The sequence below is a fragment of the Phoca vitulina genome, unplaced genomic scaffold (genome assembly GCF_004348235.1).
Source record: "Phoca vitulina isolate PV1807 unplaced genomic scaffold, GSC_HSeal_1.0 scaffold71, whole genome shotgun sequence".
In the NCBI taxonomy this organism is placed as follows: Eukaryota; Metazoa; Chordata; class Mammalia; order Carnivora; family Phocidae; genus Phoca; species Phoca vitulina.
This window is the reverse complement of record NW_022589774.1, coordinates 13349715-13375982: the sequence shown is the minus strand read 5'-3', so window position 1 is coordinate 13375982 and position 26268 is coordinate 13349715. Positions and strand designations below refer to the sequence as shown.

Sequence of the window (26268 nt, the reverse complement as noted above, 5' to 3'; positions counted from 1 at the left end):
CACTTAATGTGGTAAATGATTTTTTTAATGTATTGTTGGATTTGGTTTGTTAGTATTTTGTTGAGGATTTTTGCCTCTGTGCTCATGAGGGATATTAAAAAAGTGGTATCCATCTGGTTTTGGCATCAGGATAATGTTGGCCTCAAAGAATGAATTTGGAAGGTTTCCTTCCTCTTCTATTTTTTGGAATAGTTTGAGGAGAATAGGTATTAACTCTTCTTTAAAAGTTTGGTAAAATTTTTAGTAAAATTTGCCTGTGAAGCCATCTGATCCTGGACTTTTGTGTGTTGGGCGTTTTTTGATTACTGATTAAGTTTCCCTGCTTGTTATCAGTCTTTTCAAATTTTCTATTCCTTCCTGTTTCAGTTTTGGTAATTTTATGTTTCTAGGAACTTATCCATTTCCTCTAGGTTGTCCAATTTGTTGGCATATAGTTTTTCATAATATTCTCTTATAATTGTTTATATTTCTGTGGTGTTGGCTATTTCTCCTTTTTCATTTGTGATTTTATTTATTTGACTCCTTTCTCTTTTTTCCTTGATAAGTCTGGCTACAACTTACCAATTTTATTGATTTTTTCAGAGAACCAGCTCCTGGTTTCATTGATCTGTTCTATTGCTTTTTTAGTTCCTATATCATTTATTTCTGCTCTAATCTTTATTATGTCCTTCCTTCTGTTGGTTTTAGGTTTTGTTTGTTGTTCTTTTCCTAGCTTCTTTAGGTGCAAGGTTGGGTTGTTTGAGATTTTTCTTGCTTCCTGAGGTAGGCCTGTATTGCTATAAACTTCCCTCTTACAACCACTTTTGCTGCCTCCCAAAGGTTTTGGACCATTGTGTTTTCATTTTCATTTGTTTCCGTGTACTTTTTAAATTTCTTCTTTTATTTCCTGGTTGATCCATTCATTGTTTAGTAGCATGTTATTTAACCTCCATGTATTTGTGGTCTTTTCAGATTTTTTTCTTGTGGTTGTTTTCTAGTTTCATTGTGTTGTCAGAAAAGATACATGTAGGACTTCGATCTTATTGAATTTGTTGAGGCTGGTTTTGTGGGCTAATATGTGATCTATTCTGGAGAACATTCCATGTGCACTTGAAAATAGTGTGTATTTTGCTGTTTTTGGATGGAATGTCCTGAATATATCTGTGAAATACATCTGGGGCCAGTGTGTCATTCAAAGCCATCGTTTCCTTATTGATATTCCATTTAGATGATCTGTCCATTGATGTAAATAGGGTGTTAAAGTCCCCTACTGTTATTGTATTATTATTGATTAGTTTCTTTAGGTTTGTTATTAACTGTTTTATGTGTTTGGGTACTTCTATGTTGGGTGCATAAATATTTACAGTTATTATATCTTCTTGTTGGATTGCCCCCTTTATTATTATATAGTGTCCTTCTTTGTCTCTTGTTACAGTCTCTGTTTTAAAGTCTATTTTGTCCGACACAAATATTGCTACTCTGGCTTTCTTTTGACATCCACTTGCATGATAGACGTTTCTCCATCCCCTTACTTTCAATCTGCAGGTGTCTTTAGATCTAAAATGAATCTCTTGTAGGCAGCATATAGATAGGCCTTGTTTTTTAATCCATTCTGTCAACTTATGTCTTTGAATGGGAGTGTTCAGTTGATTTACATTCAAAGTTATTATTGATAGATATGTATTTACTGCCATTTTATTGTTTTACAGTTGTTTCTGAAGATATTCTCTGATTCTTTCTCTCTTTGATGTTTTGCTGATTTTCTTCAGTGATATATTTGGATTTCTTTCTCTTTATTCTTTGCATGTTTATTAGTGGTTTTTGATATATGGTTACCATTAGGTTTGTATATATCCTCTTTTGCATATAGCAGTCTATATTAAGTTGATGGTCATTTAAGTTTGAACTCATTCTTTTCCCCATCCCTCCCCACATTTTAGGTATATATTATATTTTTTTAAAGATTTTTTATTGATTCATTTGAAAGGGAGAGAGACAGAGAGAACACAAGCAAAGGGAGAGGCAGGGGCAGAGGGAGAAGCAGACTCCCTGCTGAGCTGGGAGCCTAACGTGGGGCTCAATCCCAGGACCTGGAGATCATGACCTGAGCTGAAGGCAGATGCTTAACCATCGGAACCACCCAGGAACCCTGGGATATATTAAATTTTGTATCTTTTTTTGTGAGTTTATTGACTTTGTACAGAAATATTCATTTTTACTGCTTTTGTGTTGCAAGTTCCCTTTTTAAGATCAAGATTACATATACAGACCACTAATAACTATACATTTACTTTGAAAGATGTACTGTTTGCTTGTAATTATTGTTGGGAAATCAGAACATGTTGATGGATTCATCATTCAACAAATACCTACAATATACCTATAAAACACTTTGTACTAGGAAGCAAGTGGTGAGCCAGACCATTTGTGTAATATGAGACTGCAGTCCTCTAGACTTTTAACTTGATACTATCCATCGTGGAACCTTGAAAGGTCAGCAGGACCATGGTAGTTATTCTCACCAAAATTTGCATGTTAAAAGCAGTATTAATGACAGTAACATGGCAGAAGAGTCTCGTCTCTTCAGAAAGCACTACAGCCTTTCAATTCACAAACAGTAGCTTCACACAAGAGATCATCTACCTAGTCTATGTCAGGCACGAGAATGCAATGGTGAATAAGGCCTGGCTTCTGCCTTCAATAAGCATAAGGTGACGTAGGGGTGACAGTAACTACAGCCTAGCCTGGTACTCCATGCTCATATGTTGCAAAAGTAACACCATTCTCTGTAATTAATGTCTAGAGTTGGAATCTTGAAACTCACTCTATAAAAATATTTCCAGTGGTTTCCTATTCCTTTATTCTAAAGTTAGAAATCTTTCTCTCTATTCCATACCTACTGTGTGGCTTTCATACCTATTTATGGCAAACCAAAGTAGGAACAGCTTTTGCTATCGCAATACACAAATGTATATACACACATATATAAATAAAATATGGAAGCAAATTTGATTTGACAGTTTTACAAAGAACAGTATATCCTAAGTTTTATTCTATTTCATGTGTTTAAATCTGATAGCAGCTCACCAAATTGATTTCATGACCCACTAATGGAAGTTTGAAATTAGTGGCCTAATGACTTCAAGATGATTTCTATCAACTTCCTCTGTCTTATCCCCCCACCCTCCCCTTTTCTTTCTATGCTATGGCCACACTGTTTTCTTTCTTTTCTTCAATGGTGTCATACTCTTGTCCACTCAGGGCTGTAACCTACCACTTCTCTCCGTCCATTTACTCAACAAATATTTAAGGCATAACTCCTGCATGTCAAGCACTATTCCAGTGTCTGGAGAGGCAAAAATGAAATGAACTCTCTCTCTCTCTTTTTTTTTTTTTTTAACAAAAAGCAGAACTGATATTTCAGAAGAGAAGAGACTAGTACTCAAGATGTTTAGAGGAAATGTGTTGCTGGTGCCCAAAGTTTGGTGTCAGCAACTTTCTTTCCTCTTCTCATTTCCAGCAACTCCATTCATAATCACTGTGCTCACCACCTAACTCCTCACTATTCGCCACCACTGTTACTCCTGTGTCCTGCAGCAAGATCTGGATAGAGGCACCCCCAATGTTAAAACCAAAAGCAGGAAATAGGTTTATGATAGTTAACTGTCCATGTCCATTAGGTTAGACATTAAAAGGTAAATAGATAGTAAACAAACATAACTCATGGCAGTTAATCCTGGAGCAACATGCTTTTGCACTTTAAATCCATTCAGGGCTATGTCTTCTCCAACCTTGGTGAAACCTCGATCAGCCTCAGAATGTTTCTATTAAAAACTGAGGTATATATACATATATAATTTCTAAATGTACATATTTAGAAATTAAAATGCTAGGCCCATGTATTCATCCAAAATTAAACTTGATTTAGAGTTGAAGTTTTCTCCTCCCTAAACTAGAGCCTATAGGGAAAGATAAGGCCATTGGCTTTTCTCCACCTCTGTCTACAGTCTAACCCTTCTAACTCGTGAACGCTGGTTTTTATCCCCTCATGGCTGGAGAAGGCTGGCAAAGATACAGGAGCAAAAAACTTACTACTTCACTGTACTATCATAAGCAGGCTTTGTGATCTCTGGGCCTGGAATATATTAAAGCCGATTCTTTATCTCATAAATAGATGCTTTTGTGAATTCTTCTGAGATACTCTACTTTCAAGATCTCTTCCTTGTATTTTCTGGCATGTAGCAATGCATCTCTATTGTAGCTGGAGGCTTGCACCTTCTTCTAAGCCCCCATGCATCCTGTGGTCTACGTCCACAGGTCTTCTGAGGTTCGTTCACTCTACCAGACAAAACCCCTGTATAGGATTTAAGATCCTTTCCCACGGTCCTCTTCAGTCCACAGAGAACACTCGTAACTGTTCCTTTCTTCAACAGACTGAGAATGCAGTGGCTTCCCAAATGAAACTCTCTATTCTGCTACCTATGCCCCTTTATGTTTCTCAAGTCTGACTAGACACCAGCCTATGGAGGAGACACATAGTAAACTCTCTGATAAATTTCTGAGTAGTCTCTTTGAGGGCCCCTGTCTTGATTGGGGGTTAGGAGGTATATTCCTCCCAGATCTCCTCACCAAAGGAAGGATTCTACTCCAAGCAGTTCTCTCCAAAACAAACAAACAAACAACAAGAACACAAAACTCTCCAAGTCCTCCCCACATCTCTACTGTGTGAAGTAGGTAGTAAGTTAGTATGTTATTTTAAAGTTAAATACTGTTCTTGTCCACCTGCTTTTTTCCAAAATGTAAAAGGATAGGCTGTATCACAACCTATTTTAGTTTTTGATATCTTAGGTCTTATATCTTAGAGTCTTGACCAAAGCTTCCACTTTAAAGTTTCTCTTTAAAGTTTCATACATAGGTGTGCCAACTTCCAAAATGGCAGAATGAGGAACTTGGGAAATCCTCTTTCTAAAAAGCAGATTGAGCTGGTCAGAGTTCTAAACAACTCTGGAAACTAACTGGAGGACATAGAACACATGAAAAGCACTTATTTTTTTAAAAAAATCTACTAAATCTCTGGTCAATGGTATTGTAATAGCATTATCTGGTGACAGCTGGAGCCACACTTGTGAGCGCAGCACAACACACAGACGTGTTGAATCACTATGTTATACACCGGAAACTAATGTAACACTGTGTATCAACTACACTTCAATTTTGTAAAAAAATCGATTACATCTCAGTAAGAGCAATGAGAATCTGTGACATTTTAGCAAGAAGTTGCTCCTACCATCCTCCAGCTCCTCAGCATAGAAGTTCTAGCTGGGAAGATAGGGCAGTCCTGAGGGTTTATAGCTCTGTTGTCCTTCTGTTTGGGGGAGAGAGGAGGTAACTGTTATTTGGAACAAAGCTTGGAAAGTTCCATGCCCAGAGATGTTGTCAAAAACAATAGAGATACAGTAGCAAACAATGTAGGACGTTTAATGCTAGCATCAGGCCATACTGGTTGGGTGAGCAACCAATCTGCAGACCATTCAGAAATGTAGTAAGATTGGGAGGAGGAGATAAGCAAAGAGCACGTTGCTGAGGCACACTTATTCCCGGTCTGGAAGGCTGTGTGTAAATGCAAGGCTGCATCTCCTCTGAAGAAAGCTGAGAGGACTTAGCAAAATACTCCCCAAAAGTGAGGCCTTGCAAAATGCAGAAAGCAAAAACCAGGGAGAACTTGTAATTTCTCTGTATTTGAAAGTATTCCCCCAGGCCACATAATGATTAAACAGCAAAAGGTAGACTTACTTGTTCAAGATGCCTAAGTTAACCTTTGGCTATCACTGGCTGACAGCAAAACTATGCTAACCCAGGGGCAGGGCTTAGGAAACCAGGCTTAAAAATAAAAATGAAAAGTGAAAACTGAGCTAACACATCAGAGTATCAGAGTCTGAACCCGGAGGGGAAGACTCCCTCGAACAAGCTGAAGAAGTTGCTAGAACAAACAGCAGCACTAACCCAGAGGAAGGATGAGATTCCATAGGTGCTACAATATCTAACCTGAAAGTTTCAGTTTTCAACAATAGAAACAAAACAAAACAAACAAACCCAGGAAAATGTAAACCAGACACAGGAAAGAAAAGCAACCAATAATAACTATCTCTGAGGGACTCCAGATTATGAACCTAACAGACAAATACTTCACAGCGTCTGTTACACACATGTTCACAGAACTAAAGGAAACCAGAAAGAATGGAAGGAAAGTATGACACTGTAACATAGCAATGAAGAGGTGTAGACATTAGAAAAAATAACCAAGTGGAAATTCTGGCGTTAAAACATAACTGAAATGAAAAATTCACTACAGAGGATAAACAGCACATTTAAGCTTTCAGAAAATTTAAAGATGCATGAATAGAGATTATTCAATCTGAAGAACAGAAAGAAAAATAAAAAGAATGAAGAAAAATGAACAAAGCCTTAAAGCCTGGGGGACAACATCAAGCATACTAATCTGTAAATGGAATCTCAGCAGAGAAGAGAGAAAAAAAAAAAAAAGGGAAAGAAAAAATATTTGAAGAAATGATGGCTGAAAATTCCCCAAATTTCATTAAAACCATGTCAAAAAGCTCAACCAATTGCAAGTTGGAGAAATACAAAGAGATTCAAACCTACACACATCATAGTCAATCTGTTGAGAATCCAAGACAAAATCTTAGAAGTCACAAGAGAAAAAAGGTTCATTGTGTATAAGGTAACTACAATAAGATTAAAATCTGACCTCTCATCGGAACAGAGGCTTGAAGGCAGTGTGAGGACATATTTGAAATGCTGAAAGAACAAAACTATTAACCAAGAATATTATATCCAACAAAATCAAGAGAAATAAAGACATTCCTGCATCAGTAAAGCCTGGAAGGATTTTTTGCTGGAGAAAAGCATTCACGGGAATAGTAAGGAAAGCTTTGGTTGGAAAGAAGTGATGCCAGACAGTAACTCAAATCCACACAAACAAACTGAGAGCCTATAAATCATATAAACAATTTTACAAGATAGCAAAAATACAGCTTTCTATTTTCTTCTCTTACTGATTTAGAAGCCAATTGCATTAAAATAATAATTATAAAATTGTATTGTTGGCCTTATTTAAAGATGTCATATATAGGGACGCCTGGGTGGCTCAGTCAGTGAAGCATCTGCCTTGAGCTCAGGTCACGATCCCGGGGTCCTGGGATTGAGTCCCATATAGGGCTCCTTGCTCAGCGGGGAGCCTGCTTCTCCCTCTGCCTGCCGCTCCCCCTGCTTGCGCTGTCTCTCTCTCTCTCTGACAAATAAATAAATAAAATCTTAAAAAAAATTTTTTTTTAATTTTTTTAAAAGATGTTATAAATATGCAAATAATAGTCCAAAAGATGGGGGAGGATATGCAGCTGTAATGGAGTAAGGATATAATACCAGATGGTAATTGATATAAAATATTCTATATAGTTTTTCTCTTTTTTTCTCTAAGCTTTTTTAAAAGACACTGAATGAATAAAGCAATCAGTCACAATACTGTATTATTGGGCTTATAACAATATACAGACTTAATATGTATGATAATAATTGCACAAAGGAGGACTGGAACTACAGTAGAGCAAAGTTTCTATATTTTACCTGAATTAAGTTATTATTTATGTAAAGTAGATTATAATAAATTAAGGTACATCTAGAAATAATTCTTAGAGAGAAAGCACTACAAAAATCAGTCAAAAATATAGTTAACGTATCAACAAAGGAACTGAAATGGTCCACTGGAAACTATCTGCCTAACACAAGGAAATACAGGAACAACAAAGAAATGAGACATATAGAAAACTGAAAGCAAAATGGCAGATGGAAATGTAACCATAACTATAACAACATTAAATGTGAGTGGATTTAACACTCCAATCAAAAGGCAGAGATTGTCAGTCTGGAGAAAACCGAATACATGCAAAAGAACAATGAAATTCAAATAGGATTTGTAGTTTAGTTAATAGCTTTATACCGATGTCAGTTTCTTGATTTTGATGATGTACTATAGTTATGTAAAATGTTACACTGGGGAAATCTAGCTAAAGGGTATATGGGAACTCTGTGATATTTTTGCAATTTCTTACCTTAAATTATTTCAAAATCAAAAAGTTATTTAAAAATCCAATACATGTGGATGGATCTAATTTATATGGGCAATTTTCATTCCAAAGTTAAGTTCTAAAGAAGTAACAAAACAGTCATAGGGGAAAACTGACTAACGTTTACTTTCTTCAGGGTAAAATTACTGGTCATTATTGTTAAGACAGTGACAGCATTTTCACTTCCAGTTACAAATAGGCATCCTTTCACCCTTTTTTCCCCCCTAGTAGTAGTACTAGTAGATATTTTAGCTTTTTGTGAAATTAAAGCATTCTGTCCAGCTAGCCACATTAAACACTGGGAAAATGTTTTTTCCCCCACAACTGTCTCAGTCCTGGAAATCTTATTTCAACTAGGTTGCACAACCATTATCATGAATGCTCATAAAACAGTAGTTTGGGGGGGGTTGTGTTTTGTTTTTATAACTAAGCTGAGTGACCAGTCTTGGTGAGTATATACAGTCTTTTAAGTCTGAAGAGAGAGACAGAAAGCTCATGTTTTCTTTAATTTCTTTCTTTAGTTTGTTTTTTTTGGCTGCCCTGTCATTAGAAACTTTCTGGAACATTAACGAGAGGGGAATTTGGATACGCTTTTTAACATACTTGCCTGTGCAATGCAACTTTTGGCTTTCCATGAATGCTTAATAGTGTGTGGTCTGTCCAAAACCCTCTTAGTCATGTTGTCAGGACAAGACGGGCTTCTCTGGGAAAAGTGAGCAAGAACCAGAAACACAGACTGGAGTGCTTTGTCAATTCTCTTTCCTGCATAGAGCGATAGGACAACAGGAAGAGAAGGCGCTATTACTAGGTTTGTGGCATCTGTTGGAAATAAGGATAGAAAAGCAAAGGATCCTCTTCTCTTTCCTGTCATTTCATTGTGTAACAGAACACAGGAGGTAATAAGGGGCTCAGCACAAAAAGTGGGAGCAGGCTTCCCTGCCGGAGCCCAACTGATCTAAGTTCAAGCTTGTCTCCTCCTTTCTCTGACTGTAGGATCCTGATCCTCCGTTTCCTTAACTGTAAAGCGGGGGAAATGGCCCCCACACCTCACGGAGGCAGTCGGATGATGAAATGAAAGAATGTATGTCAATCATCAAGCACAGTACCCAGCAGGTCATAACTACACAAAATTATCATTTTGTTATTATTGTTGTTGCTTATGAAACTGGTGCTTTTCCCCCCAGATTGCTCCAATTTCCTGAGATTTATTTGGCTCTTTGGAAATTTCTAAGAAATTCAAGTAGGCAAATTTGTTAAGCACCTCGTATAAAGACTGTACATTTTCATACTCAACAATGAGTTTTATTTTTTATTTATTTTTTTAAAGATTTTATTTATTGGGGCGCCTGGGTGGCTCAGTTGTTATGCGTCTGCCTTCGGCTCAGGTCATGATCCCTGGGCCCTGGGATTGAGCCCCACAGTGGGCTCCTTGTTTGGTGGGAAGCCTGCTTGTCCCTCTCTCACTCCCCCTGTGTGTGTTCCCTCTCTCACTGTGTCTCTCTCTGTCAAATAAATAATAAGATCTTTAAAAAAAAAAGATTTTATTTATTTATTTGAAAGAGAAAGAGAGCACACAAGCAGGAGAAGAGCAGGCAGAGGGAGAGGGAGAAGCAGGCTCCCCGCTCAGCAGGGAGATGCAGGGATGCAGGGCTCCATCCCAAGACCCTGGGATCATAACTTGAGCTGAAGGCAGACGCTTAACTGCCTGAGCCACCCAGGCCCCCTCAACATGAGTTTTAATAGAGATTAAGAAACACTTCTGTTTCTGATCTGAAATACTGGGCCACTTACTTGTCTGCTTCCAAACTCAAAGCTTTCTCCATTACGCTGGAGATAGAAAGAGGTTCCAAAGGCAAAAAGAGCAGTGCACTAGTGTTCCCATCATCTTCATTGTTGTATAGATATATAGTCACAATGGCATGACTAAAGTTTTAAATTTTTGGATTATTTTGCTGGAACTTTTTTAAAACTTGGGCTAAGCAAAGAGTTTGCTATCATCAACAGGCACAGAGAAATAAACAACAGGAATTAAGATAAGTAAATGAGCTGCTTTGTATTAGAAATGTCTCTCAAGCCATATTCTCAGTTTAGTATGGAAAACCTGTTAAGAGAACTTCCCTATTCCCAAGGAAATCTAAAAGCATGCCACCAGATACAAAGACGCAGATTAATTAACTATGTCTGTTTCCTAAGAGAGGAACCCAGTGGTATGGGACTTGCCTTCTAGATCCCACAGAGAGATACCCAGTCCCTGTGGCTAATGTCCATGCTATTCCTTTTGAATTGACTTTTTCTGCTGTTTTTATTCCTAGGTCTCTGGCACTGCTTCTTTCTCTCTCAAATTTCTATTACTGAAAGGTCATTATTTAAACAGACAATTAGGGATGCCTGGGTGGCTCAGTTGGTTAAGCATCTGCCTTCAGCTCAGGTCATGATCCCAGAGTCCTGGGATCGAGCCCCGCATCGGGCTCCCTGCTCAGCGGGGAGTCTGCTTCTCCCTCTACCTGCTGCTCCCCCCGCTTGCTCACGCTCTCTCTCTCTCTCTCATTCTCTGACAAATAAATAAATAAAATCTTTAAAAATTAAAAAAAAAATAACCAGACAAGTATATATGGAATACCTACTAGGGTTTCAGAGAAGGAAGAGTCAAGTGGTTTCAAATAGAAAAAAAGGCTTGACAGAAAAGGTGAATAACTAAGCTGGTACTTGAACTCATGATCAAGCTTCGATCCATAGAAAGGGGAAATGGAAACACTTCCACTCTGTCCAACCTCAGGCTCCCCTGGTGCTGCTCCCCTGTCCTCTCACCGTCTCTGCCTGTCCTTCAGGGTTCTGCCATAAACTTACTCTCTGAAGTAAACTCTTTATCTACCAGGTTAGGACCCCTGTATTTCTTCTTGATATCTCTCACCACACTGTTATACATTACATTTCCATTACACGCAGCGTATGCATCCCCTCACTGTGCGCAACATAAGGCAAGTTCTATCTCCTTCTCCCTGTATTCCTGTTGGGCCCCAGATGATCACTCAATTACTAGGAACTGAAGAGATGAATGAACAAACTTGGGAATTTGTATGGTGTATGGGGGCGGGGTGGGGGGAACCACAGAGAAGGTCTTGTATTGAGAAATAATCAAGGGGAAGCAAAGCCTATTTATAGATCCTAGAATGACAAACTGCAAGATATCTTAGCAATTGCTAATTTGCTTACTTAATTTTAAAAGTTCGCATTCATTAAACATTTCCTAGGGGCCAGGTACCGTGCTAAGTGATTTGTATACACCACCTCATTTCATTTTCATAATAAGAGAGGGATTATTATCATCATTTTAGAGATTAAAAAAAAAAGTAACCTTTAGAAAGGTTAAGTGATTTGCCTAATTGACAACTTAAATGGAGGCGGACAGTCTCCCTTACCATGCTCTACAAGAGAACACAGTCTTCCAGGAAGACTAAGAAACTTGCCCAGGTCAGCTGGGTTCACAGGGGCTGAGCTGGCCCTAGAATCCTGACCTTCGGCCTCCTATCAAATTCTTTCTTTCTATACCATTCTGCCACTCCATAAAAGGCCCCGAAGGACAGATAGACATTCGGAGACATTATATAATAAGCAACAGCCTATGAGAGAATCTTAGCAGGGAGATGACATGATGGAAGGGACACTTTGTATTAGTTTGCTAGGGCTACTGTAATGAAATGCCACAGAGGAGGTGGCTTAAACAAACAGAAACTTATTTTCTCACAGTTCTAGAGGCTGGAAGTCTAAGATGGATGTGTTGGCAGGTTTGCTTTTTTCTGATGCCTCTCTCATTGGCTTACAGATCGCCACCTCTCCCCATGTCCTCACACAGTCTTTCCTCTGTGCCCACACATCCCTGGTGTCTCTATGTGTGTCCAAATTTCTTCTTCTTATAAGGAACCCAGTCAGATTGGATTAAGAGCCATCCTAAGGGCATCATTTTAGCTTTATCACCTCTTTAATGGCCCTATCTCTGAATGCAGACACATTCTGAGATATGGAGGTTAGAGCTTCAACATATCAATGGAGGGGGAGCACAATTTCATCTAAAACACACCAATAATATTGGGACGCCTGGGTGGCTCAGTTGGTTAAGTGTCTGCCTTCGGCTCAGGTCATGATCCCAGGGTCCTGGGATCGAGCCCCGCATTGGGATCCCTGCTCTTTGGGGAGCCTGCTTCTCCCTCTCCCTCTGCCTGCTGCTCCCCCCTGCTTGTGCTCTCTCTCTCTCTGACAAATAAATAAAATCTATCAAAAAAAACAAAAAACACCAATAATATAAACATAGCAGTTAAATAAAGAAGCATACAATTGTTAATGGAAAAATGTGGTGTTGAGGAGGCATGGACACAACCAGCCGGAGGTCAGATGTGATAGGAAATGCACCTAAACTAGAGTTGTGGATGTGATAGAGGAAAGACCACAGCATCTCTTACATGGGCCAGCCTCCCTCATCTGGTTATTTAAAAAGAGCATGCATGTGCGTGCATATACACACACACTCTATAAATGAAACATAATACATAATAGTTTGTTCTACCCCTTCACAATTGGGAAGTACTAATCCAGGTGAACCTGTCTATTTTAAGGGCTAGGAAACTGGCTGGCCCAGTTTCACACATTGCATTACAAACAAAGCAAGAATGTCTCCTCACCCCTGAGCCAGTTTTCGACTTTTCTTTCCTTGACCATCTCGTTTGCTATTATTTTCCATTGTTTCACCTCTTGGTGGCCAAAACCAAGCCACCATTCTCACCATATTTTAAGTTCACAAAATTGGAAGAACTATTCACAACCACCACGCAGACAGAACTTCCTTGTGCAAATATATAAGCTGACGGCCAAAGATGCAAACAAACCTAGTGTAGGGGCTAAGGGCAGACTGCTCTAAAATGCGCCACTTTGGCATGTTGATTATTTTATATAAAAGTTACTTAAGAAACAGCCAATGCAAAAAGAACACTCTGACCCCCACCTCCCACCCTCCCATCCCTACCTTTGTCTCCAGAAAGCAGGAAATAAAGCTCCTAGGTGAAAGGTACCCTGCCTGTACCAGAAGGTAAAGAGATATCCTGATCACCAAGGATAGGGAATTCAAAGCTGAAAAGGTTGTATGAACAATCCTTGTTACTTTTACTAATTTAGTACCCAAGGCCAAATTAGTTTAGGAGTCCTTACTAATTGAAGCACCTAAACAGAAGTTTCTTTGTCCTGTCAATTCCTCACAGACTTATTGTCTCTGTCTAAAGAGTAAAAAAACTGCCTGTCTTGGTCATTTCTTTAGGTGTTGCTTCTACGCACATATAGTTAAACTTTGGGGCTTTTTCTCCTGTTAATCTGCCTCATGCCAATTTAATTCTTAGACCAGCTGGAAGAACTTTGAAGGGCAGAAAGAAATTTTTCCTCTCCTACACTAGTCAAGTTCACCCAGTGGGAGAAAGAGCTGAACACAGCCCCTCACTTTCAACCAGGTACTCTTTCTCTATACCCTACCACACTTCTTCCTCCCCCCTGCCCCTCACATGGTGCACAGTAGAGTCAAGATATAAATTAGAAAGAAATTAAAAACTGAATTTATATTTGGTCAAATAAAACTTTAAAAGAGTCATTTTCATCTTCTACACTTTTCTAGGTTTGAATTATAATTATAAGATCTTTACTTGCAAATACCAGATGCACTGTTTTAAAAATTCTTCTTCCCACATAAGCAGTTATGGAATAATACCACATTGACAAGTGTTAACTATATTATGTTCATTTTCAGAAAAGGTAGAATAATGTTCTATCTTTTACTTAAAAGAAACAGATAACAATGATGCACTTGGTGTTACTGCTTTTTAATTTTTTTAAAAGATTTTATTTACTTATTTGAGAGAGGGAGAGACAGAGCACGAGCAGCGGGTAGGGGTAGAGGGAGAGGGAGAAGCAGACTCCCTGCTGAGTGGGGACCCCAGGCGGGACTCGATCCCTGGCCTCTGGGATCATGACCTCAGCCGGAGGCAGATGCTTAACCGACTAAGCCACCCAGGCACCCTTACCACCTATTTAAATATACCTAATGATGTGACACAAAATGCTAGAAAAAAAAATGTTTTGAGAAGCATATTTACTTCTACAGCTTTCTCTCTCCAGACTAGACAGTCTACAAAAATGCTCCCCTAGGGAATGTTTGTGTTTTGTTGAGGGTTTCACTCCCTCCTTAATTGCTGCCTTTTTTCATGACGTACTCAAGATTGCCACAGGAGGGAAAGCCATATCTTTTCTTCTAAAGGAAACAGTCCAGGGAAAAGCCCCAGAAAAACCGTCATACTGACTTAAATATTTCATGAGAACTATTTTATTACTGAATTAAATTCTCAACACTTTGGGTTTGTTTTACTTTTCAACTAACACAATAATTATTTCAGGAAGCTAGTGAGGTTGACCTTGCAGTTAAAATAGGGATGTTGACTATGATTTTAAAGTGGAAAAAGATGACAAATAAATACAGTAGGATTGTGGAAGATCAGAGGCGCTGTACACCCACCCATCCCAGGCACTACCGGGAAGTTAAACCACTAAAGTGGAGACGAGCATTCTGCATGCCCTGGATAGTGTTACATGCAATGGGAGTTCAAATTCACCGTTCTCTTCTCAGGTTGTAAGCAGCCTTAGAAATGTGCTTCCAGATACTGTGAATGGCAATTCACTTTGGAAATAAACTGGAAACCCAGTCTTTTGCAGGAGTAAGAGCTGTGTAAAAGTGCCAGGCGGTGCGTCTGGGAAAGGTCGGAGCCAGAAGCAAACATAAATGCATTTGGCCACAAAGAGCTTCCACGCCTCACTGTACTGCCCAGCTTGACCCACACAGACTCATTGCTTCCATTCATGAAGTGCCTGGCTCCCCTAATGTTAAGAGGATTTACAAGGCCTCCTCAGTGGCTCAGTCGGTTAAGCATCTGCCTTAGGCTCAGGTCATGATCCCGGGGTCCTGGGATTGAGTCCTGCATCCGGCTCCCTGTTCAGTGGGGAGTCTGCTTCTCCCTCTCCCTCTGCCCCTCCTCTCCTTTGCTTGTGCTCTTTCTCTCTCTCTCAAATAAATAAATAAATAAACAATTTTTTTTAAAAAAAGAGAGGATTTGTGAAAAATAATGAATTTAAAAAGAACAAGATTTTCTTTCAAACTTTGAAGAAATGTTGAGTCAATATTTCAATAATATTATTTTCATTCCTGAAAAAAACATTTTGATTGTAGTAACCAGCTGTTCTCCAAACCTCTAAGGATTGAAAATGAAAAGGAAATGACTTTTAGTTGCAAAATGAAGAGTTTATGTCAGGTTGAAGAAAGAACATCCCGATAGCAAGGCTGCAGAAGAAAACCTTCTTTTCTGATGGTCATTTACTACTATTACATGTTTTAGCCATCTTTATACTATAGAGCTGTAATGGTTCAAATTCTATCAAGCATTCTCTTGAGGGAGCTGATGGTTTCCCGGAGCCTGGAGAAGTAAGCAAACACTGAGGGAAAGTGGAGGGGGGATGATAGAAGGCAGACACAGGACTTAGCTAGGCACCCCACAAACGCAGGCACACTAACTGTTAATCCAAATTTATTTTTCTAAATTTTTTTTAAAGATTTTATTTATTTATTTGACTGAGAGAGAGACAGCTAGAGAGGGAACACAAGCAGGGGGAGTGGGAGAGCGAGAAGCGGGGCTCCATCCCAGGACCCTGGGATCATGATCAAAGCTGAAGGCAGATGCTTAACACTTAAGGACTGAGCCATCCAGGTGCCCCTGTTAATCCAAATTTAAAATGACAACAACAGTTCTAGCAACTAGGACAAGAAGAAAAACAAACCCAGCATGATGGCTCCTGGAGCAGCTTCCAGCAACTGGTACAGTAGGAATTCAACAGGAGCGAAAGCAAGAAGACCCAATCCCTTCCTACTACATGCTGGAAATCAAGCCAACTTGTAACCACGCCTGCTAGTTAATAATTACCTTAGATAAAAGGATCTGTATTTGATTAGCTCATAAACTTCTATGCACTTTTGTCTTAGGTGCTTTGCTTCTGTTTTGTGTTTTTGCTCAGGGTATTGGTTGTTTATCATAAGCATTTGCTTGCTTGCTTGCTTTCAAAACTCCCACTCTAGCAGAACTCAGCCATTATAGCTTTTCTGAGTTTTCTCCTAGCATTTAGCTGGAGAACACCCACATAACCTGGCAGACTGGTTTTATTTTCGGTTCACATTCTCAACAGCCCTGGACGGGACACAGCATCTTTCTCAGTTTCTCTGTGAACTTGCATTCCCATTCTAGAAATGGCTTTCTTCTCCCGCTCATCTCTCACCATCCCTCACCGTGCCCTCTCAGAGCGGGTGACCTTATCTCCCTTCACTGAGAAAACAGCCCGAGAGGGAAGTTTCTTATCTTCCCACCACCAAATCAGCAAACTCCCTGTACTTTTGGGTTCTCCTCCTGCCACAAAGGAGGCAGAATTCCTCCTCCTGTTAGACACCTGTCCCTCATGTGGCTCTTTGGACACAAAATCCCTCTCTCTTCTGCAACTACATGATAGTCATGCCTTTCTTTTCTGCACAAAAGGACTTTCTCCTGGATGACCTGACTGGCGAGCCTGTCAGAGTCCCTCTGTTCCATATTCCTTTCCCTCCATGCCTCCATGTTTCTGCCGAGTTTACCAAGAGAGCTCTCTAGAGGGTCTGTTGCTCACACTGTATCGGGTCCCCAGACTCCTCACCTCCCATCCACCTGCCACCTTGCTTCCACTTCCTTCACACTCTGTGCCCTGCACTCCACTGAAACTGCTCTTAATCAAGATCACTGGTGACCTCCGAGTTTTCAAATGAAGTCACTTTTCTCTCCTCTGTTTGCCTGGAACCACTTTTCCTCCTTTGTGCCCATGACATCACCCTAATCCCTGGTTTTCCATCCAGCTCCCTTGGTGCTTTTTTGCAGGCTTGGGTACAAATGCTCTGCCTGGAGCCCTCAGCTTGAGCCACACCCTGCTCACTCCATTCACCTCCCACGCATGGCTTCTCATCCCTCCCAGCTCTGCTCACGTTTCACCTCAGGGAACCCTTTCCATCCTTCCCCTACCCAGGTTATTCCCAACTGTTGAAACCGAGTTGCTTCCTTTATTATCTGTTTATTGTTGGCTTAATTATTGCCTCTCTCCTCCACGAGGGAATGAACCATCCCTGCTTTATTCACCCAGGTATGCCCTAAAGGTTGCACAGTGCCTAGCAAGTAGTCAGTATGAATGAAAACTTCCTGAATTGGTGAAGGAATAAATATGTACCTAGCCCAGTGATCAACAATTCCTGGCTGATATTAGCATCTGGATTTTTTTTTTTTTTAAACCCAACAGGTAAAATTCTTAAGTGAAAGAGAGAGCACAGATTTTCTAAATTCCTTCCTATAATACCTGTTCTTTTTCTAAGTATTAAAAAAATACATTTTTTCCTAGGCACGCTATATACCATATTAATAAAAAGCTGGAAATTATTTTTTCCTCACGGAAAACTGTAATTTATACGAGGGTTCTTTTCACTCTGACAATAGTTCACAAGGTATTACTCAACCAAAGCAATCTGTCACTCTAAAACATAATTTAAACAGTAAGAATTTTTGCAAACACTGAATGGGTCTCACAAAATGGATTCTTTTATTGCTTTTCATCGACAGCAGAGGCATCATTAGTGATGAGGATAAGGAAAAAAATCCCATGTAGCTATTGTGAACTTTATGTATTTTAAATATAGATCCTTGGTAGTCACCACCTCAAAAAAAAAAAAAAGGTACCAAGTAGGGGCACCTGGGTGGCTCAGTCAATTAAGCCATCGACTCTGACTCTTGATTTCGGCTTAGGTCAGGATCTCAGGGTCTTGGGATTGAGCCCTACGTCTGGCTCTGCACAGAGTCGGCTTGGGATGGCTCTCTGCCCCTCCCCCTGCTCACACACACACACTCTCTCCCTAAATAAATAAAAATCTTAAAAAAAAAAAAGTGCCGGGCGCCTGGGTGGCTCAGTCGGTTGAGCGACTGCCTTCGGCTCAGGTCATGATCCGGGAGTCCCTGGATCGAGTCCCGCATCGGGCTCCCTGCTCGGCAGGGAGTCTGCTTCTCCCTCTGACCCTCCCCCCTCTCATGTGCTCTCTCTCTCATTCTCTCTCTCAAATAAATAAATAAAATCTTAAAAAAAAAAAAAAAAAGTACCAAATAGTAGATTATAAGTAACCATCTTAAGAGAGTGCAATTAAATTTTTAACCCAGAAACCTCTTTAAATTAGAATGTTTGCTATGTGGAATCTTCCTGAAGTAAGTTACTAACATCTTCTTCTAAGGATCAAGGATCTAACAATACTTTGGTGTCATTACCTGAACATGAATTCTCATTATATATTGAAAGTAGTGATTTAGAAGACTGTGTCATGAACTGTGGGAATACTCTACCGTTATCTCTTTAAGATCTAAGTTCGTGACTTCAATCAATTTTAAATTCATCTGCCTCTTCCTCATGACAGTTGAATGGAAAGGAACACAATACCTGTTTGAGGTTTGTGGTATATATAACAAGGGACTGATGGATATTAACAAATCTTAATTACAGATGCAGGTGTCTGTACAGCATGTCCTCATAAGTACATGCACCTTTAGGCGCTTTCCCCCAAATTGCTTTTCTATAAATTCTTACAAAATTGCTTTAAATTACTTTTCTCAATACTTTCATAATATTGAACCAAATACATGAAAAAAGTCTACAAAATGGATTACTCTTTTGTTTCAATAAATTAAAAATGAGAACCCGAAGAAAACTAAAGATACCGTTGATCTATCTGCCTCCAGCCTACCCCAGGCAGACATGACCTCTTCTATAATTACAGATCCAGCAGTCAGCAAGAATACCTCCTTCCTTAAGGGGTCTAACATCCCAGTTTATTGTCTCTGTACTGCACTCAACCCGCTCATCTTATTAAAGCTGTGGGCATTCAAGTGTGGAGCGAATTGGAAATGTGTCAATTTACTGACTGAAATGCAGAAGCTATTTGCTGACCCACGTTTCCAGTGGTACAGTTGCATCCAGCAGTCAAACCTGCCCCAGCTCTGCATTAGTTACTATGAAATTATGCATATGCACAATAAGCCATTTTGTAACTAAAGTTGCTTTTCACCCCTGAAAAGGAGTATCTGGTTTACCATAAGCTCCTGGATTGTTTGGAAAGGTAAAATAATGATGATTTTTTTTTCCTATAAATGATAAATCCACGGTCAGAGTAACCATTTTGATACAAACATTTTAGGCCGACTTCCAGGATTAATAAGAATGAAAAAGAGCAATAGGCTCTGTAGGTTATACTTAGAATATTCTAAGAGAATGAGCCACTACCAAATCGAAGTAAAACCTTTGGTAAATTTAGTATTTATATAACTCATAGTGTGTCTATTTCATATTTTTGGCTAAAACTTCATATTCTTTATTTTCTTGAAGTGACATATATCCATATAAAATGCTACATAGTTCCAAGACAAGAAATTCTAAACCATACACTACTTTTTCAATAGTTTTTTTAAATGTTTGTGCAACTTCCTCTATTATGTTAATCAGTAGCCCAGTTATAAGAGCAGAACAATTGAGTTACTATGGAATTGGGATGTGTATTTTCTGGTTCTTTCCCTATAATTTTTCTGATGTTAATAAAAATCCGAATAAGCTGACAGCCTTAATAGCATGCATCAAAACTGAAAATATAACTCAATCAATTAATCACCTGAAGCATACAAAATGCATGAAAATGGAAATTATAAGACTTGGACGTTAAACAATTTCACTTTTCTGTATCTTTCTTTTCACATCTGTAAAATGTAAATACCTGCTCTGCTAACTTACATGGTTACTGTGGGAATGAAGTTCTTAAGCAACTTCTTTATAAACCACAAAATACTATGCAAATGAAAGGTATTTTGGGGGGCACCTGGGTGGCTCAGTCAGTTAGGCATCTGCCTTCAGCTCAGGTCATGATCCCAGGATCCTGGGATCAAGCCCCATATTGGGCTCTGTCCTCAATGGGGAGTCTGCTTCTGCTTCTCCCTCTCCCTCTGCCCCTCCCCCTGCTCATGCTCTCTCTCTCTCTCTCTCTCTCTCTCTCTCAAATAAATAAATAAATAAATAAAATCTTAAAAAAAAAAAAGAAAGAAAGAAAGGTAATTTTGGCCCACTGATATATTTTCCAACTGAGTAATCAAAAAACAAATTGTATATTAAATAGTAAAGTCAAAACCTAAGCAAGATAAGCTAAGTATTATATCTACGTGAGTTTTATGTATTATAAGATCATGAAGTTACCCATATGATGGATATTTGTTTTCTAATTCAAAACCCCCTGTTACTTAAAATGCCTAAATTTCCCTGCACACTCCAGAAGTCAAGGGGAAGAAGATTAAGGAAGGGGGATCGGGTCTTCACTACTGCATGCACTGAGAAGAGAATAAACAAGAAAACTGGGTGCAGCCTCTCCTCGCTATCCCAGTGGCTGTCAAACGGGCATAAGGATCACTTAACCAGCTTGCTGAGTTTCTCTCAAGTCATTTGAATTCATTAAATAAGTAATTAGACTAGTAGTGCAGCCTTCCAAATCTGCTTAGGGTGAGCCCTGAATTATTTCATATTTTCATATTTAATAGTTGTACAAAAGGGGAGATAAACTGTATTTTCCAAGAATGTTGTAAGGGTCAAAGAGGATCAGAACACAGACTCCAAGAGCAAGAGTAGCAAAATTTTGGCACATCTCTTTTTTTCTCAGGCAGGTGAAGGTATCAAAAGATCAGATCAGGATCTGCTCTATTTTCTGTTCTTTGGAAAGGACTCCAGAACCAACCAACCTTTGGGTTCCCCCAACTGTCACTGCCCTAATCATCAAAGAGTAGGAGATGAAGAGATACTGATAATTAAATTTATTTTCTCTGAGTCGGTTCTTTTTTCTCTCTCTTTTTTTTCTAAGATTTTATTTATTTGTCAGAGAGAGAGCACAAGCATGGGGAGTGGCAGGCAGAGGGAGAAGGAGGCTCCCTGCTCAGCAGGGAGCCCGATGTGGGACTTGATCCCAGTATCATGGGATCATGACCTGAGCCAAAGGCAGACGCTTAACCGACTGAACCACCCAGGCATCCCCTCTCAGAGTTGTTTCTTGACAAAAACGGACACTATTTTTCTTACAAAACCTTTATAAGGAATCATGTAACCCTTAGTCCTATCTTCATCTTCTCTACATGTCACGAGTCTGGATGTTCCCGGAGCTGTGGGAACTTCTATAAGGGTTTTGGCCCTCTTTGAACCCTCTTCAATTTCTCTGATTTTGTAGACTATGACAGTCTATGAGAACAAAAATGACTTGCTTTAATTTTTCTATGCATCTCACCCAGCTTTAAAGAACAGGCTTCAGGCAAAATAAGAACAATCTTCCAAAATTGAGAAAAGCAGTATTTATAGAATTTCTACCTCTGGTTTAACATTTAGCCTTTGATATTAAGACCCCAAACACTTCAAAATTATTGAGGACCTTAAAGGGACTTGGATTATGTGAGTTATTTCTATTGATACCATATTAGAAATTAAAACTGAAAAATAAAATATTTAAAAATCACATCGAAAGAGGCAATTCATAAACATAGACACATGAGTGGCCATTATAAAATTGCCCAACCTTATTTCTGAAAAAAGTGTAGATTTAAACAAGATACCATTTTATACAACAATTGACTAAGTTTTTGGATCTGTTGTTTGTTCTGTTTGAGTGATTACACAGTGTTAGTGTAGAGAAATTCTACCTTCCTATATGACTTATAAATGGATACAATTTTTCGGGGCACCTGGGTGGCTCAGGTCATGATCCTGGGGTCCTGGGATCGAGCCCCGCATCAGGCTCTCTGCTCAGCAGCGAGTCTGCTTCTCCCTCTCCCTCTGCCTCTGTGATCTCTCTCTCTCTCAAATAAATAAATAAAATCTTTTAAAAAATTGATACAATTTTTCTCAAGAGCAAAATGGCAAAAATAATTCCATGACATTTGTTAAATGTTTCTGAGAATCCCCCAAATACTCAATTATTATGATTACTTCTATTTTACAGTTGAGCAAAGAATGGTTTGATAAACAACTGGCTTATGAGCTCACAACTTGTAAGTAGTGGAGCTTTTGTTAAAACCTGGGCATACACTTTTAAGAATCTATCCAAAGGACGTACAAAGATGTATACAAACATTTATATAAAGGGTCTTAGCTGAAACATTATTTATAATAGAAAACTAAACCACCTAAATATCCAACAATTTATAATCAGCCAATATAACATTTCCACAGACTAAAAATTACATCATGGTGAGAACCACTCTTGCTCATGGATGGATTGTCATTACTCGCACAGTGCCTGACACATAGTAGGGCCTCAATAATATTTGTTTCAGATATGAATGATTACAAAATTATACATGAGTATAAGAAAATCATGTTTTAACAGAAAATTTCATGACTGAGGAGTAAGCATGTTATAAAAGAGCAAAGAGTAGTGAGTTAAACTAATGAAACAAGGAAGCCATTAGACAATGTGACTTGAATGCCTTGGTGGCCTAGATAAGCAAACCAAAATCTAAACCGGTCTAAAAACTAAACCTACAAAATTGAAACATAAGGACAGCCAATCACAAACAGCCAACTAAGCTTTAAACTATAGACAATAATTTCGTTAGGTTGACTCCACTCTTTCTTTACAAAAGTCTCTCTTTGGAGATCCTGCCGGGAAGCACTTCTATCCACTTCCCTTTGGCACTGTCCCATTCCAATCGAGTTTTATTCAAATAAACTCTTAAAATTTTGATATGTCTCAGTTTAGCTTTTAACAAATATAATCACAATTTTGTAAAATCTACATGTGAGTGTAAGGATAGAAAAAAGCCTAGAAGTATAAACAGATGTATATACATGAATTTGTGTCTCTTTGTCTCTGTACTGATGCATAATAGTTAATAAATATTTGTTGACTGAATAAATGAATGAATGACATTTTAAAAAGAGTTATCCCTTGAGGGGATTATAAGTCATTTTTTCCTTTCTTCCTTTGCAATTTTCTATATCTAAGGAAATTTAAACAGTAAGCAGGAATTATCTTTGTAATAAGCAAGAATATTATAGGGGCGCCTGGGTGGCTCAGTCGTTAAGTGTCTGCCTTCGGCTCAGGTCGTGATCCCAGGGTCCTGGGATGGAGCCCCACATCGGGCTCCCTGCTCAGAGGGAGGCCTGCTTCTCCCTCTCCCACTCCCCCTGCTTGTGTTCCCTCCCTCGCTGTGTCTCTCTCTGTCAACTAAATAAATAAATAAAATATTTTATAAAAAAAAGATTATAAAACAATCCTGCTGGGAAATATTGTTAGGAATTTTGGAATAAAAGCAGTAAATACAGACATCCCATAATCCAATAAAATATAACTTGTATCTTATTGTCCTATTTGTTTTACTTACTGCATTCAGCAATAAAAAATATCAGATGTTACAGAAAAAGGCAAGCTTAATATTGTTCAGTTAGTTATTACAGGGTTGAGTCAAGAATCTAGGTCACTTGGTTTTCAGGCAAGTAGTTTTTTCCATTACACCAAATTGCTTAGAGTCCCAAAACACTAATGAATAAATGAGAGTATGGGCACTGCAATATTCACCATTCAACAGTTCTTATAAGCAAAATGATTTGCTAATTATTTGATATGAGCAGAAAACTCCGAAGTTCTAAAAAACACTACATGTTCATGTGACATGAATTGTTTCGGAGCGTTTGTGATCTTCCTAACAGTGTTTCCAAATCTGTGCCTGTTGGAGCAGCATTCGTGCATTATTCTGGGGAGGGGTTTATAGCTTTCATATGATTTGTAAAAGGGTCTGTGACTGAAAAAAAAAAGTTGAGAATAACTAAAGCTATGAAGTCTGCAAGCAAGAGGAGGGAAACAAACGGAAGGTAAATAAAAGGCTTATGAGAGGAAAGGGAACCTGAGCTAACTCTGTCTTCCTCTTTTTTATTTCTGGAACATATGTTTTAATACGCAAATGCTTGGTTTCATGATTTTGCTTTCTAAGTAGTGACACCAGGAAAGATACTGATGGGTTAAAAACACAGCCAAATTATCTCTCCGGAATGAACTTTATCAGGTCCTAGGAAATCTATTTAATAATTTTCCTTTTCCTAATTAAACACAAATGCAAAACGCAAATGCAAAATACTTCCAAAGTATGCATCTTTTTAACATTGTAAATCACTACTGGGGTATTCTGCATTTATGTCTAAGTAGAAAAAGGAAAATTATTAAATAGGTTTCTTAGTTTCTTGTCCCATAAAATGTGCTGCCCTTTCAGGAAGTTTGTAAAGCTGCTTTGAACAAATGCAGAATACACACTTCTCTGTGCATTTCACAATTATTGCTTAATTTAAAATTTAACTCTTCCTTGGCTCGAGGACAGAAGCAAATACTTGTTTCCTATCCCCATATCCGGCTCCTCTGGAATAAAATTTAAAAATTCTTCACAGGGTTTGTTTCACTACTATTCCCTGCAAATATCTCTTGGGCCACAATTCCAAATTTCTGCAACAAACAGAAACAAAGCACAACACAAATTCTCCTTGAACTCAAAGGTTATATATGCAAATATCGTAAGTGAGAATTGATACCCATCCAAATGAGATGCCTCTAGCATACTCTTCAACCACCTTAGCTGAATAAATGCTTACATCATCAACCCTTGTGAAGAGCGTTTCTTGTTCTAGTTTTTGAGACGAAAATCATTCTTTTTAACACTACCATGAACAGAAGTTGTAGGAGCGTTAGATATGTTAATACACTCTTATTTCAAATCCAAATGCCCTTTTAAACTTCTTTTTCTAAAAAGAAATGACCAAAATAGCATTCACACTCAAAACTTAACTTTATTATTTGCTCAAATCTTTCGCAGCATCTAGTTTGGAGCTCTGATCTCCCAGCCCGTCAAATAACTTAGGGCAGGGCGAATCAGCATACCAGGTGGTGTACAATTCTCTTTTCTCCATTGTCTTTCTTTTCGCCCAGCACCGCAGCATATGAAAAACCCAGGAATGCTTTGCATAAGTAATCGTAATGACTATTTTTTTTAAATTAAAACGTCACCGAGCCCCCCAAACTCCATCGCTAACAAGGCACGGGGGCTGTCAAACAGCGCGCCTCTCCAGTCTGGGCTGGGTCACCACGGGGTGGCGTCACGTGGAGCTCTAACCGGAGCCACCTCACTGGAACGCTCGCTTTCTTTCGGGGCTCTAAGCAAGGGAAACAAACACCTGATCGTCCCACTCCCCTGCACCTCCAGACCCCGGAAAGCAAGCTGGTATTTGTTAGAAAGAAATTAAATTCCCTGACCTGTGTCTCGTTTCCAAAAGGCAGAGGAGACGCAGACTTGGTAAAGCAGTGAATCCCAGGTTTGCCTCCGTCCTTTCTCCCTGCCAAGTAAGATACAAACTTTAAAAAGCTCAGGAGGATGAGGGGAGGGAAGTGTAGCCGGGCAAGAGTAAATATATTGCTTACTGTTCCCAGAGTTATATGAGATTCTTCGGGCTCCTTTTTGCCTCTGGCTTTCTGTCAGGATCCTTTTTTCCGCTGGGACTACAGAGAAGTTCAAGTCTAATCCTTGGTAGGCGGGGCTAAACTGTGGGCTGGTTTCCTTTAGACTTTGCAGATGTTTTTAAGGTGGCATGAAAGAGGAAGAGGGGGAAAGCAGTGTTCTCCAAGAAGCGGATATCTTAAATGTAAATGTTTACTTATCAGTCTGAAGTCACAAAACGTGCGTAAAATAATCTGTAAATTAACTGGTGTAAATCACATGGATGCTCCTGGGTGTGCCCGTGTGTTTGTGTGTGGGAGCACGTCTTGTCCTTAAGCAGTCACTGCTTCCTCTCCAATCTCCCCCAAACAAGTAAGGACAAAGTTGAAAAGATGAATAACCTAGAGCATTTTTGCATTCTTTAAAAAAGCAAAGTTTATAACAAACCCAAAATATAAGATGTGTACATTTTGAAGATGAAAGATATAAGAGCACTTCAAAAAATCTATTCAAATATTTCCTCC

General features: G+C 39.0%; 1 protein-coding gene across 2 annotated transcripts in view; it reads right to left on the bottom strand.

Moving 5' to 3' along the window:
- Positions 1-25817, bottom strand: part of PLA2G4A (phospholipase A2 group IVA) — a 152127-nt gene extending 126310 nt beyond the window's left edge. The window contains exons 1-2 of one of the 2 annotated variants that reach the window (XM_032393091.1): positions 25729-25817; positions 25564-25643 (exon numbers count right to left, since the gene is read on the bottom strand). The gene's annotated coding sequence lies outside the window, so the exon portion shown is untranslated. The remainder of the gene's footprint in view (positions 1-25563; positions 25644-25728) is intronic. The other variant, XM_032393092.1, reaches the window with a different exon arrangement.
- Positions 25818-26268: the final 451 nt, after the last annotated feature.